Below are 14524 nucleotides of genomic sequence, written 5' to 3'. Positions count from 1 at the left end.
AAATGAGCTAATTCAAATAGAAAACAAATATTCTCAGACTTTGTAATCTGTATGAAACATACATACAGGTGCATCTCTACTGCAGAGATGACAAGTCAGTGTTACCGACTTCATCTCTTAAGCTGAAAAACAAAAGAAAGCGCTAGTTTATCAATAAATTATTAAACGTTAATGCAGTCTCCTTGCTGTTTTTCCCTGACACATTCATAATTATTGTATCTGCCGGTGTGCTGTGGCAAGCCTTTTTTGCGTGTGCTTGAATGCTTATTAGGTTATGCAGACAATTAAAAGCTCATTATTATGATTTATATAGTAAATATGCGACTAATAGTCGACTAATGCTTAAAGTGAACGACTACTAGTTGACCAGAAAAATCTTTAGTTTTACATAATCCTAGTGCAAGACGAGCGTATGTGGTTAAAAAGTATATACATGTTATTTTATTTTAGAAAATGACAGATTGTTTCTCTAGATAATACCATTATTCCTCGACTGTAATCGTGTAAAGCCTATTGAAACAGCATTTAAACTGCAGTTTGATCCCCATTAAAGTCCACTATATGGAGAAAAATCCTGCAGTGTTTTCCTCAAAAACCTTAATTTCTTTTTGACTAAAGAAAGAAAGACATGAGCATCTTGGATGACATGTGGTGAGTAAATTATCAGGATATTTTTATTCTGGAAGTGAGCTAAACCTTTAATGTCAGTCAATAAATTAATAATTGTGATTATAATGTTATGGGAAATAATTAATTCTAATGATTTATTTTGGTGTTTTTGCGCAACAGCGCTGTATGTCAGCGTGCTGGCCACAAGGCTATCAGCGCTGACAACGATTATGATTTTTGTCATAATCATGCAGTGATCACACATAGAGTAAGGTTAACTGAAAAGCAAATGTGTTTGTAAAAGAGGAAAATAACTGGTCTGTGTCATTAAAAGGCCAAGGCACAAGCACTACATTGTGTCCGATTATTTATTTACAGAAACGTTTTCCCGTCAAAGTGTTGGCTTTCCTTCGCAGCTGGCATGGGTTTGTGTGCAAGAGGATCAAATTGAAATGAGAGCAATGCGTGTGTCTGAACACTTCTCCATTTCCTCAGAGATTTCACCATCTTTCATCTCCACCTCTGCTTTCCTGCCAGGTTCGTCTCCGTTCCGTCACTCATCACCATCAGTACTTACTTCCACTGTAAACAGCCAGAGACATTCTGGTGGATGAATCAGTTTTCTACTAATCTTAATATTCTTATTATGCATTTTCCAGTGTGCTGTTTTTGTTGTTTGATGGTTTGACGTCTACAGTCTCATTTGGCTGGCGGCAGGAGAACTTGGCCAGTGATCTACATCAAATAGTATTCGAGAACACATTATACTTCCTTAATATGGCATACTTTCTGATTGAAACAAAATATTCAGAGTGGAAAAAATGTAGGCCAGGACTTGATTTTATCCAGTGGGAACTGATTGGATCATGAACAGTGGGCGTTTTGCACCAGAATGGAGCCAGAAGTGAATACAAGTTTGCAGTTCATTGCGTACAGTTACTTCCCTGCTGAAACACATCTGACACACTCACGTTTAAGCAAGGTCAAGTCACCCATCTCAATACCTATGTATCCATCACCCTGTTTTAGAAACGAGTCACGGAAATGACACATTTCCATCACCTTTCGCTCAATCTATCACCATCTATCTATTTCCATCACCATCTATTTATCTGTTGTACCCATCTACCTATAATGTGTTTTATTGCATATTTGTTTATCTAATATACTTAAAATAGTTTTTAAAACTATAAACCATTATTTATTTCATTTCATTCATTTATTTTTATTGAAGTTTAGAACTATTTAATTGTTTTTCTTCTAGATATATATAGTATAGTATAGTGTGTATATATAGTATATAATGTTGCGTGGAGACTTTAATAATAATAACAGAAATGTTTCTTTCTTTTTTTCTTTATTTGTAATATGTTCAAAATATTTTTTCAAAATTAGAAACTTTACAACCATTATTTATTTATTTATTTTTTTAATAAAATGTGGGACTACTTAATAGTTTTTTCAGCGAATATATTGCAAAATTAATATATTATTATTTTACACATTTTAAAACTAGTATTTATTTTAATTGATATATTTACTTTTTTATTATTAATAATAGTATTTTTATTGTTGTTGTTTCATTTTGACAAATTTTGGAGCTTAACCATGACTCGTACAAATTTGGATTATATATATATATATATATATATATATATATATACGGTGACAGGAATAACGGCATTATAAATAAACGTTTTACGGCGTTACTAACGGCATTAGTTTTTTCAGTAACGAGTAATCAAGCAAAGTACCGTTTCCCCCCGTTACAATACCGTTACTTTTAATGACAATAAAATGCAACGTTACCCTTGTTTGGCAATGTTTGCCTTGCACTTTTCTTCTGAGGTAAATTCTGGCTTATTCCTCTCAGCACGTCTTTTTCCAAAAACTAAAAATAGCCGAAATGAACTTTGTTTATGGTGGTGATGTGGGTGTTTACCTACATGTCCCTGCGTCTAACGTGGATGTTTAAAATTTAAAAAAGTGAAACCGCTTGTAGGCGTGATTACATTAGAGATGAGTTTAGACGGTAAAAACTGGAGCTCGTGTTGGTATCATATGGATTACTTCATCAGAGAATATTTGTTTTCAACGTGACTTGATTTAAAAGTAGACATTTCAGGCTTTTTATACTTATATTTCTCACGTCTGTGAGGCACATATTCGCAGAGATTCAGGTTGTTTTATTTACGTGTCTGTGAAGAGAGGTAATAGAGACCGAAAGATTTTATTTATTTTACAAAAGCACATTGTTTTTTTGTTATTATGATGTTTTCCATGTCTGCGGGTTGAAGCGACCCCAATAACGTGATATTTAGCCCCTGGAAGGTGTCTGTCACATTGTCCCACAGCAACATTAAAATAGTGTAGATTAGTGTGCAGTGTTTTATTCATTTACCATATGTAATTTTAGGGGCATCCAAGTTATTTGACATTTTTGAAGAAAATAGTTACTTTCCCTGGTAATTAGTTACTTTTATAATGATGTAACTCAGTTACTAACTCAGTTACTATTTGTGAGAAGTAACTAGTAACTATAACTAATTACTTTTTTAAAGTAACATGCCCAACACTGAATATATTTAGACTTGAATGTGAAATTTTGAAGTACAAAAACTAAAAATTATATTTTCAGTTTGTTTGTTTTTTATACTATATACATATACATGACTATTGTCACCGATGCATTGTTCACAATTAGACTGGAACATGCATTAAGGAAGTCGATTTTCATTTATGTTTACAGACACACAGACACTGTTTACAGAACACTTCAGTGCTTTGCTGGCTGTCATTGATAGAGGATTGTTCTGCTTTTTATTTTCTGTATTGCTGTCTGTATTGCTGTAATCACATATGCAATGCTGAGCCCTTTGTGTAAAAGGGAATTCATAAAGTCTTTGTTAATATTTTGGCCACAATCGACTCCCACACTTGTCTGTTTTTCGGAGAGTTGGCGTAACCATAGTCCGAGTGGGAGACAGAGTCAGGAGTGGCCTCACTCTGCCAGGTCATTAAGAGCTCAGTTTGGGAATTTTGCAAATTGTTCACAAATGGTATCTCAGCTCGACTGCCTCTATCCCTAAAATCCGGTGGATTACTTTCCTCCCCTCTGCCCCTTCTGTACTCCTCCACTCCTATGTGGATTTCCTTCCTTGATCCCACCGTTCCATGCAGACAGACTATAGCGGAGGTGAGAGACGGTGTGTCGGGGTGAGGTGGAGAGTGTGAGCACGCACTGAAAGGTAAAGAGTGCACTGGCATGTTAGCATGATGACAGATGAAGATAAAGAGCGTTGAGAGGGGGGCGGAGCTTCACTGTTTGCAACAGGCAGGACTGGGCACGTGCAGTGTGAGGATTCTGCCATGGCGACGGGGAATGGGAGGAGCCTCCTAGTGGATGTTGGGAGGGGACTTGTCATAAGGGGTGTGGCCTCTGCATTAAGGGGAGGAGTGGGTAACTTTTTGCCAGTCAAGATCATAACTACAAAACATGTGGTTTCCAGTTTTGAATACCTCATGTCAAAAGTCATGAGAATACTAAAGAAGCAGGAATACTGGCATGCCGAGAGAAACAGTGGGGGGTGGGAGAGAGAAACAGGCACATAGATAGAGCGAAGGCTTGTTTGAGAGATGGCCAAATTCGATAAGTTGGTGAAAAGTTTTACTGTTTCTTTTTTCTGCGGTGCAGAACACGAGGAGGCCGAGTGAGGACTGGAACAGCCTGTCTTCTAGCTCTGTTTTCCCCTCTGGTCTAGTATTCAAGTGACACTTCCAGACTCTCGGGGAGATGTATTGTGTGTACGAGTACGATGTCAGGATAAGATTACATGTCTCCTCAAAGCCCAACATGTGTATTGCTTGAGGTGGACGCGGTATTGCTTGAGGTGGACGCCATGATGAATGTCCGAGCGCTAGAGTTGGGATGGGAGCAACTGATGCAGTATTAAAGACGAGACTCACGCAGCGAATGATTTTAAAGTAGTTCATTTTCAGTCACGTATTTAAAAAATAAGTGTTATTAAATCATTTTTAAATGTAATCACATTTAAGATTTATAGACTTTAATATTAATAATGTAAATATTTATTTATTTAGTTAGATTTTACAAATATTTTTCAAAATTATAAACTTTAAAATCATCTGTTTAATTTTTTTTTTTTAGTAAATATTGGAAGTATTTAGTTGTTTTTTAGGAAATGTTGCTAAATATGAATATGTTGTACAAAATTTTAAAACAAGTATTTATTTTAATACATTTATTTACTTTTTTTAATTGTATTTATTTACTTTTATTTATTATTGTTATAATAATAGTAATAATAATAATAATTATTTTTATTATTATTATTATTATTAGCGTTGTTGTTGTTGTTTAGTTTTGAGAAATTCTGGAGCTTAACCATGACTCATACAAAATTTTTAACTATTGTTATTTTATTCATTTGTTTTTAATACATTTTATTTGAAACTATTATTTATTTTAATTTTACTTATTTTTAAATTAAATATTGTTATTGTGTTTGATTATTTATTATTTTGATTATTTATTGTTTATTGTTGACAAATTTTGAAGCTTAACTGTGACTCATACAAAATTTGGAACAATTTTCATTTTATTAATTTTTTTTTTTAATACAAAATTACCAATTTCATTTGACAAATTTTAAAAGCTATTATTTATTTTAAGTAATTTATTTTAAAATTTTGAGCTATTGTTTTTGTTTGATTATTTATTATTTAAATTGTCTATTGTTTATTTTTGACAAATTTTGAAGCTTAACCGTAACTAGGACAACATTTGGAGCAGTTTTATATATTTATTTATTTATTTATTTTATTTGTTTATTTTAAAACAAATTTTATTTTGCAAAATGTAAAACTATTATTTATTTTAATTTGATTATTTTATAATCAAATTTTGAACTATTGTTATTGTGTTTGATTGTTTATTTTATTATTTATTGTTTGTTCGACAAATTTTGGAGCTATTTTTATTTTATTTATTTATTTATTAAGTAAACAAATTTCAAAAAATGTCAAATTTTATTTTACAAAATTTGAAACTCTTATTTGTTTTAATTGATTTATTTTTAAATCAAATTTTGAACTGCTGTTATTGTGTTTGATTATTATTTATTATTTGTATTATTTATTGTTTATTTTTGATACATTTTTGGAACTATTTTATTTTATTTATTTATTTTTATTTTTAAAACAACTTTTACACAATTACACATTTATTTTACAAAATGTTACAAATGTTAAAATAATATTTATTTTAACTGAATTATTTTTAAATCAAATTTTGAACTATTGTTATTGTATTTGATTATTTATTATTTTTATTATTTATTGTTTATTTTTGACAAATTTTGGAGCTATTATCACATTATTGACAATGTAGTTATGTTATTATCTTGGCTAATTTGACCTATTTGCTGGTGATAGCAGCTATAGTTGCTCATGTGAGCCTCATATGCCGTGAATTCTGGAATGTGTCAATGTGTTTAAACATGCATACTTTTGAGTAGGATGTGCTGTTGAGTTTGAGTATTGTGGACTGTTGTGTGCTAAAGGTGTGTGATACATGACTCAAAATGTGTGTTTGAATGTTATGTGTATGTGTGTCAACATCTGAGTTTTCCCTAAGGGAGCTACAAGGACTAGTTGTGGTAATCTGAGGCGCGTGCACGCAGACGGGGCTAAAATGAAGTGGTGTTCTGTGTCTCTGTCATCACCGGCAATCTGTCTGGACACATTCATGCACGCAGAAACACATGACAGTCTGTTGCTTACACTCTCCACAAACTTCCTGAGCTGTATAACATGCTGCACAGATCTAAAAACTAGCAGAATAGGCGATGCATGCTCAATCAATCCTTCCTATAAACATTTCAGGCCCCAGGGGAAATTTTCTTGCTCAGAGGTTGCTCTTTCATAGCTCAGGAGACATAATGGAGTTTCATTTAAAGGGTAGTTCAGCTAAAAATGAATATCATATATCTGTCATCATTTACTTACTCCAATGTTGTTCCAAACGTGTTTGATTTGATTACTTCTGTGAAACGCACAAAAACAGGATACCTTAAATTTTAATATTGGTTTTAGGACATTTAATATTCAGTTATATGATTGATTAGACTGCACTGACACTATTAGGATGAGAATAAAACATGAACTAAATTAAGCTTCTTTATAGTTGAACTTCACTGGAAAAAAAAATTAAGTGGTGAAATAATTTTCACTCACAAATTGTTAGTAAATTTCACAAACAATTGCAAAGAAATGGGAAGTAACCATGAATTAGATGTGAACTTTTGAAGGCTGAAATAGTATTTTCTTGCAAAACAAACTACCACAAAGGAGAAGAAATTGTTGAGTAACGTTGTTATTTTTGTTGTCTTTGTGCACAATAGGAGCTTTAAAACCATTATTTATTAAATTTAATATATTTTTTTTATTATAAATTTGGATCAATGTAACTGTTTTTTAACAAATATTTTGTTTTACAAAACTTACTTTTTTACTTTTATTTATTTTTAATTTAATAATAATTATAAGTATGTTAAATATTTTATTATTATTAACTGTTTATTTTTGACAAATTTTGGAGCAATGGCTCATACAAAAATTGGAACTATTTTTATTTTGTTTAATTTTTTAAAACAAATTTTACACAATTACAAATTTTATTTTACAAAATTTGAAACTATTACTTATTTTAATGAATTTATTTTTAAATCAAATCTCAAACTATTGTTATTGTGTTTGATTATTTTTTTTATTACCTGTTTATTTTTGACAAGTTCTGGAGCTTAACCATTACTCGTACAAAATTTGGAATTATTTTTGCTTTATTTATTGTTATTGTTTAACAATTTTATTTTACAAATGAAACTAATATTTATTTTATATTTTTTAAAGCAAATTTTAAACACTTGTTATTGTGTTTGATTATTTATTATTATTTATTGTTTATTTTGACACATTTGACACAATTTTTATTTTATTTATTCTATATTCGGAACATAAATTAAGATATTTTAGATGAAATTCAAAGCTCTCTCTGATCCTGTATAGACAGCAATGCAACTAACATGTTCAAGGCCCAGAAAGCTGATACTGTTGTGAATATGAATAATTTCATGAAGAAATTGTTGAATAAAGTCGTTTTTGTTTTCTTTGCACACAAAAACTATTCTCACACCTTTTTAAAATTACGATTAAACTACTGATGTCACATGGACTATTTTAACAATATACTTACTACCTTTTTTGGCCTTGAACATGTCAGTTGCGTTGCTCTCTATGCAGGGTCAGAGAGCTCTTGGATTTCTTAAAAAGATATCTTAATTTGTGTTCCGAAGATGAACGTTTTCACGGTTTGGTATGACATGAGAGTGAGTAATTAATGACAGAATTTCCGTTTTTGGTTGATCTGGCTCTTTAAGAAATTTGCAACATACTGTTATTTTCTTGTTTATCACTCGGTAGCTGCTTTGAAACAACCTGTATTGTATAAAGTGCTAAATAAATAAATATACCTTGGCTTGACTTGGATGTCACTGGCATTTAAAAAACAAAAAAATGAGATTTTCAAAATATTGTCTTTTATTTCCGTAAGATTAAAGTCATACAGGTTTGAAATGACATCAGGGTGAATAAATGATGACAGAATTTTTATTTTTGGATGTGCTGTCCCTATTCCAGATGTCCTACTTTAGAAACACAAACAGACACAAAAGTTTTAAAAGGTTTTTTTTTTTTCTCAGGATAAAAATCTGAGAAACAGGCGGCTTGAAAAAAATAGTCTTCATTTGCCATCTATTTAATCTCATCGCCGTCTAGGAGAAACAGTTGAGATATTAAAGAGATCTTCTTTGTGATTTTTCATTCCTTTGAGGCCACACACAGGCAAACCAGCCCTGGCTAATATCTCTAATGCATTGTGTCTGCTATCTGAGGTCCACATCAGTGAGTCATGCGGCAGTTAAACCTGATTCTGAGGCTCGGCTCGGTGACTGGACGCCTGACATCGGCTCATCTGGTGCGGCTCGTCTGGCCTGGAAAGCAGAGATGACAGGGAGCCAGCTAAGTGAGATGGATTTCCAGCAGTTCTGGGTCTGTTTGTCATCGGAGTTTTGTCACATGACAGGAAGGAGGGAATAGCGAGAGAGCGAGCGAGCGAGCGCGGGAGAGAGAGAAAGAAGTATGGAAGAGCCAGGCCTTTAAGACAGAGCGAAAACAAAACTGTCTTTAAAGATGTTCCTCTGGGTTGTTTAAAAACTGTATAGCAGGGTTGAACGAGTATAAGTTTGAAAACAGAAGGAAAAGGAGGGAAAACGAGGGAGTGAAGCAGAGGTGGTGGAGAGTGATGGAGAATAGCTTGAGCTCCAGAGAGAGAGAAGGAGAGGGAGGGAGAGCAGGATAAGTTGGGGGAAAGTTAGTGGCCCAGTGGGGATTTCTTCTGGAGTTCAACCTCCTTGGCTGGGGAAGGGAGGGAGGGGGAGGAACTTGGGTCAGCACTATGAAGTTGGATTAAATGTCCAAGTCAACTTTTTTTTTCCACCCTCAGACTACACGAAACAGTTTCTAACAAAAGATTTTCAGCGGGAGAGAAGAAATTGCAGACTTAGAGCACTTTCTGTCTCTCAATGACATTATGCAGGCACTTTTATCCATGATGGAAAAAAACAATCAATTTATCACACAGGAGCCAACCATATTAGCACCGCAATATCGGATTTCAAGAGTAAGAAGTGTAGTCGTAGAAAAAGTTGTGAACGGAGATGACAGAAAGTGTGGTTTGGAATTGAAGGGAAGTTTATATACAACTCCATACTAATGCTCAACCTCACTATTTTTGATTAAATGCTGTATGCGTTAACATCCTTTCAAAAATGAATAAGACTAAAGAAATATATCAAATAATAAGCATTTGTTTAAAGAATAATTTGTCATTGATCTTAATTATGCAATATAATGAGAAAAAAGAGAAAAACATTAAATTAAACTACATTTTGGTAGTTTTAGACAATACATTTTTATAAGAGCAATAAAAAATAAAAATTAATATTGAATATATACACTGCCGTTGAAAAACTGTGTAATTTTTGAACTGTTTTTTTTTTTTTTTTTGGAAAATAAAAATAATAATACTTCAGCAAGGACACAAATTAATATTTAAAAATTATGAATATTTAAAAAGATTCTTAACACAATCTTTGAAAACACTGATCAAAAGCTGCAGTGAAGACATTTATAATGTGACAAAAAATGTTTTTTTTGTTTTTGTTTTTAAATATTAATACTTTAGCAAGGACACAAATGAATATTTAAAAAATTCTTAACATATAATCTCTGAAAACACTGATCAAAAGCTGCAGTTAAGACATTTATAATGTGACAAAAATATTTAAATAAAAAATAAACAAATTATATATATATATATATATACTTTAGCAAGGACACTAATAAATGTTTACAAATTATGAATATTCTATCTAAACTCTAAAAATTCTTAACATATGATTTCTGAAAACACTGATAAAAAGACATTTATAATGTGCCAAGACAGTAAAGACACTTATAATGTGACAAAAATATTTAAATAAAAAATAAATAAATTATATATATATATATATATATATATATACTTTAGCAAGGACACTAATAAATGTTTAAAAAGTATAAAAAGTATACATATTTGTTATTAATATTTTTTTTAATTATTACTTCAGCAAGGACAGAAATGAATATTTAAAAATTATGAAAAACAAAATGTTTAACATAATCTGTGAAAACAGATCAAAAGTGGCAGTGAAGACATTTATAATGTGACGGAAACAATTGTATTTTAAATGTAACTGTTTTTTTGAACTTCCTATTTGTCAAAGAATCCTGAAAAATAGTATCACAGTTTCCACAAAAATATTAAGCAGCACAACTGTTTTCAAGACTGATAATAATAGAAAATGTTTCTTAAGCATCGGATTAGCATATTAGATTTATTTCTGAATGATCACGTGACACTGAAGAGTGGAGTAATGATGCTGAAAATTCTGCTTTGATCGCAGGAATAAATTACATTTTAAAATCTATTCAAATAGATTTTAGTTTAGTAGTTTGTAAAAAATGGAGAAATATAAATGCAGTCTTGGTGAGCATAAGACTTCCTTCAGAAACATAAAATATTTTACTAACCCCAAACGTTTGAACAGTATTTTTGGAAAATAAATGTTTTAAAGTGTTAACCTCAAAACATGTTGTTAGATATGTGCATAAGATAATGTAAATGATGTAAACAAAACAAAACAAAAACTTCTGTAGTCTTCATATCTTGTGCACTCATGCATCTTGTTATAAACTGATCCTTTTTAAATATTTTTAGATGTTTTACTCAGAGTTTTGCTCTGTTTTAAAAAAAAAAAAAAAACATTGATTTTATTAGAATTCACAGCTTCCTCCTTCCACCATTGTACTTTTTGATCTGTTCTTTTGTTTGTTCTTTTGTCACCCTTGGCCTTTATGACACAACAATTACATGAAGAACCTCAGTGCTACAATTGATATACTTTACTGTCTTCTCAAACAAAAGGGCCATTAAACTACTCTACTCTCTCTCTCTCTCTCTCTTTCTTTCTCCCCCACTCATACTCTCGTTCTCTCTCTCTCTCTTTCTCTCTCTCCTGCTCTCTCTCTCACTCTTTCTTCCTGTCTCTGTCTATGAGGGTCGCCTAAAGAAAATAAATGAGAACCATAACAAAGTCAAGAGCCACAAGATCAATAAACAGCCTAATGAATACCATTCTCAGCGCATGCCCCGACGTGCTCGGAGAAGGACTCTTTGTTTCTTTGTAAGTGTGAAAAAGCAAAGGGGGTTTGGGAAAATGAAAAGCAGAACGCCACAGAGCGGGAGATTGTGAGTGTATTTGGAAGGAAGGGCAGTATGTGTTTATGGAGAGCCCGACCAGCAGCGCAGATTGACAGGAAATGGTGTCTTTTCTTAGGCGGCTGGGCCGTACCACTGCTAGCGGCCCAACGGGGGTGGGGAAGGGGGGTGAAGATGGATGAGGCAAGGCCGAGACGCAGGCACCTCTGTTGCTCCTGGCATTGTGTTCAGCTGTTTGCTTGACTTGAACCCTGGTATGGCTCCGTCCACTCACAGCTGTTCACTTATTGAAAGCCATTGGCACTGACACTGGCAGAGCTATTTATTTCATTGGGGTTTTTGCAGCAGGTCATGTAGTACTGATTGTGTGTGGTGGAGGTATTTGTGGTTTATAAGGGTTAGGGGGAGTAAATTGTGGCAACTAGGGTTGTGAGGGTTACTGGCAAGAACTTGTTGATTCGATTGACTCTGACTCTTGTACACCAAGCCCTAAGAATTCTAAGAATTTTCATTTCCATACCTGGAAAAGTTATGGAACTTAATAGGAGAAATACATGTTTTTGTCGTGTTCTATTCTGAAGTATTTGCTTAGCTGGATATTTCTACAAATCACCATATAACATTAGTTTATCTTATTAGTGTACAAATTGCATCTATATGTATGATCAATTACGATTATGATCTTATTGATGCAGAACCTTGGTATTTGACGTACTAAAGGAAATCCATCCCAGCAATCTCTATGAGATGATTTTGAACAGCTTGAAAGGTCATGCAAAAAGGTCATTAGTCAAAATAGTGTGGAAGCCCTCAATAGTCATGGGGATGCTACTTGAATGAAAACAAGGCTGCGAGGAATAGAAGCACAATTTATTTGGTAGGTTGTACTGAATGGTAAAGTTTGAATTATTTAAATGTGTTTAATTTATTTAAATATATAAATCATATTTGAAAAAAAAAATTACATTCTTCTTCTTCTTAATTCTATTAATTTTAAATAGCACTGTCAAACGATTAATCGCGATTAATCGCATCCAAAATAAAAGTTTTTGTTTACCTAATTTATGTGTGTGAACTATATATGTTTGTTATGCATGTATAAATACAAACACGTGCATGTATATATTTAAGAAAAATAAGTTGTTTATATATTAAATATATTTATATATAATATATATAGAGAGCTGTCAAATGATTCATTGAAATTAATCGCATCCAAAATTAAAGTTTTTGTTTACATAATATATGTGTGTGTACTGTGTATATTTATTATGTATGTATAAATACACACACATGCATGTATGTTTAAGAAAAATAAGTTGTTTATACATTAAATATATTTATATATAATATAAATATAGAGCTGTCAAACAATTAATCTATATTTATATATAATATAAATATAGAGCTGCCAAATGATTAATTGAAATTAATCACATCCAAAATTAAAGTTTTTGTTTACATAATATATGTGTGTGTACTGTGTATATTTATTATGTATGTATAAATACACATGCATGTATATGTTTAAGACAAATAAGTTGTTTATACATTAAATATATTTATATATAGTATAAATATAGAGCTGTCAAACAATTAATCGCGATTAGTTGCATCCAAAATTAAAGTTTTTGTTTACATAATATATGCATATGTACTGTGTATATTTATTGCGTATATATAAATACACACATACAGTATATATTTTGAAAATATTTACATGTAGATATTTATATTCATAATCATATAATTGATATTCTATATAAATATATTTAATATAAAAAACATATTTTTCTTATATATATATATATATATATATATATATACATGCATGTGTATTTATATGTATACATAATAAATATACACAGTACACACACATATTATGTAAACAAAAACTTTTGATGCGATTAATCATAATTAATCGTTTGACAGCACTAATTTTAAATGATACATATTTATTTATTAATATTGAGGCTGTAAGGAATAGAAATATGTTTTATTTGCTAGACTTTAGTGTATGGTCACATCATAATATGTTTTTATTAAAAATATTAGTATTTGGGGCAGGAAGAGAAATCAGCTAGGGTTAATTGGCAAAAAGTCATACAGTCATCTGGTCATTATAAATTATACTGCTAAACCAGTTGACTATTGTCAGGGTAGACATCATATTTCATTACACGCAAATGATAATGAGGCTGTGAGAGATAGATGTACAGTCCATTCAAGGTCCTAGGTCACATTTGGAATCTGCGTAACTCTGTAGAGAGCTCATTACAATTACTCATTAGAATTACTCATTAGAATTACCAATTAGAATCAAATTGCATGCTTGTTTAATACATATTTAACTAATGCTGTCTGCTACCAATAAGATATTTAAATCCATGCCATTTAAAGCTAAAAAAAACCCTCCATAGATTCCCTCTGGGCCTGGTCAGGTCTAATTTCCACAACTTATGTTTCCCAGTTGTTTATTTTCTGGAAATATATTAAAAAGTACAAATATTTGTAGTTTGTCAGCTAAGCATCAGTCTTACATTAAACCGACCGTACGCTTCCACCCCTCACAGCCTCGTTTTCACACACGTCAAACACGTCGTCTACTGACTGTAGACCATGGGAAAAGACTCAAATTCATCACGTCTTAGTCGCAAGTGCCGAAGACAAGCCCTGACATTCCTTCCCAAGTTCATCTTCCTGTTGGTCTCCTGCCTGGCGTCCTCTAGCGCATGGATTCTCCCCACGCAACTGAATAAAGTTGCTCTTTTAAAAGCTTCTATGAGGGCCAGAGGGGGCTTTGAATATTCGCCACATACTTAATGAGCTAGAGACAGCAGCGGCCATCAGTCATTTACTCTGTTTTTGTGGAGACAAAGGCGAGAATTTTGCCCTGGCATCTGCTGCTTGCACAATGCTCTCTCTCTCTCACTCTCTCTTGCTCGCTCGCTCTGGACTTTAATGTGGTTATGATTAGAGACGGGGCTGAGGGACGGGTTCGGGGAGGGGGGTCTCATA

At 32.3% G+C, this 14524-nt stretch overlaps 1 protein-coding gene across 1 annotated transcript in view; it reads left to right on the top strand.

Moving 5' to 3' along the window:
- The window catches only part of rarga (retinoic acid receptor gamma a), a 68122-nt gene that overhangs the window by 25926 nt on the left and 27672 nt on the right, over positions 1-14524 (top strand). The window lies entirely within an intron of this gene.

The sequence above is a fragment of the Labeo rohita genome, chromosome 23 (assembly GCF_022985175.1).
Source record: "Labeo rohita strain BAU-BD-2019 chromosome 23, IGBB_LRoh.1.0, whole genome shotgun sequence".
NCBI classification, from domain to species: domain Eukaryota; kingdom Metazoa; phylum Chordata; class Actinopteri; order Cypriniformes; family Cyprinidae; genus Labeo; species Labeo rohita.
The sequence above is the reverse complement of the archived record's forward strand: the minus strand, read 5'-3'. Positions and strand labels throughout refer to the sequence as shown.